The sequence below is a fragment of the Dipodomys merriami genome, unplaced genomic scaffold (assembly GCF_024711535.1).
Source record: "Dipodomys merriami isolate MVZ:Mamm:240054 unplaced genomic scaffold, mDipMer1.0.p SCAF_14, whole genome shotgun sequence".
In the NCBI taxonomy this organism is placed as follows: domain Eukaryota; kingdom Metazoa; phylum Chordata; class Mammalia; order Rodentia; family Heteromyidae; genus Dipodomys; species Dipodomys merriami.
In genome coordinates, this window is record NW_027202715.1 from 33,509,265 (window position 1) to 33,511,096 (window position 1,832).

The 1,832-nt window shown below is 40.3% G+C and overlaps 1 pseudogene; it reads right to left on the reverse strand.

Moving 5' to 3' along the window:
- Positions 1-285: 285 nt before the first annotated feature.
- Positions 286-1,059, reverse strand: LOC138825783 (UBX domain-containing protein 2A pseudogene; annotated as a pseudogene).
- Between the last annotated feature and the right edge of the window lie 773 nt (positions 1,060-1,832).

Here is a 1,832-nt window from a genome sequence, read left to right on the forward strand (position 1 = left end):
CCAGGCAGGAAAGTCTGTGATACTCTTATCTCCAACAAACCACTAGAAAACTGGAAGTGCCGTGGTGGCTCAAGCGGTAGAGCGCTGGCCTTGAGCTGAAGAGGAAGAGGTCAACCCCCTATGACAAAGAGAGAGAGGGAGGTAGGGAGGAAGAGAAAGGGGGGGGAGGATTAAGTAGCACTCAAACCAAAAGTCCAATGAATCTAACTTTCTCCTTTCCCCACATGCCCACTTTCAACCATCATTTCTCTGCAAAAGTTCTACTCAGTCTCTCAAAAATCAATACTATGAAAGTTTTCTGAAAGGCTCCACAGTTTTTTTTAAGTCTCTATGATTACAGTATTCTGCAAAGCTGCATCTTCTAGTGTGAGTGTCTCATCTAGCAATCTGAGGAAAGGAAGAGCTGTTGCCAGGGAAAACAGAGGTCCTTGGTATTTTTCAATGAAGTCTTTGATGTGGCTTACCCTATGAGAAATATTAAATTTCTGGACAATTCTTTTTCCATTGGCTAACCAAAGCTGCATACTGGTAATGACTTCCAAGTTGTCCAGTGAAAAAACAACACATAAAGTGTTTTTACTTTCAACTTCAATAATCTTTGTTTTTGAAACAATTTTTGGTGTAGAACTTTCTAGTCTATGACCCTGACCTGAGAAGGGCTGGAACACAGGCTTTGTAGACATACATACCTCGTGTTTTGTTTTGTTTTTGTCTTCAACTTTAACATCCACCTCCTCTTTATCAAAATTTTCCTGTAATTCTGAAGGTAATTCCTCCTTCTTGATGGAGTTCAGAAACTTGACTTGTTCCATCAGAGTAAATTCTAACGTCATCGTTGACCGTGAATCCATTTTCCCACAGTTTTATTTTTATATCTACCTGTTTCTTCTGTTCAGTGGGAGACCAAGTGTTTCGCACCAATCTTCTGAGCTTCTTAAAAAGACTATCCATTAAGTGTTCACAATTCATTTGTTGGTTATCACTAAGAGGCTGCTTGTCGGATCCTGTATCACAAACCCGTTCTTCTTTTATACTTTCAAGATTATCTACTTCTTTCATTTTTGTGTTTTGCCAGGAGCAGCCTGGCCAGCCTGACCATCGCCGGCGCCCTCCCTCTCCCCAGCCTCTGACACCCAGACTCTCAGGTTCGGGTCCCACGATCTCCTCTGGGCGCCCTCATCTCCCTGTTTAGATTTAAGAAAGCAACAACTCTTAACTTCAAAAGTGGCCCCAAACTGTGATCTTGTTAAGAGTACCAAAAAGTGGAAGCAATATCCTGTTAGTGGAAAACCATTTTTCACTTTAGCAATCAAGTCCATAAATAAAATATGACTAGTGGGTAAATGAGATTCCAGCATAGGTTATTTTTTTTTGTTTTGGTTTCACTTCCATTCTATTCTTCCATCTTCATGAAAATATCAATAATCGTTCATATAAGCAGGTATTTGAGAATCATTTGTTCATATGGAATCTACACTAAAGGTATTATATATTTTGTTGGTGAAAATGCAGGCAGCGCAGAATGCAGTTTGCGTTTAACTTCTGTGTAGTATACAATCTAAATACACAAAGGGAACTTCCTTTGCACATTATGAAAATGTGTAAAGTATGAAGCATCCATTTGGTGGAAGTTACTGTGCATTTAATCATGATTTTTTAAAGTTTTTAGTGCCATTAGAATGTTCCCACAGCCAGGCACCAGTGGCTCACACCTATAATCCTAGCTATTCAGGAGGCTGTGATCTGAGGATCAAGGCTCAAAGCCAGCCGGAGACTCTGATCTCCAATAAACCACTAGAAAACCAGAAGTGGCGCGGTGACTCAAGCAGAAG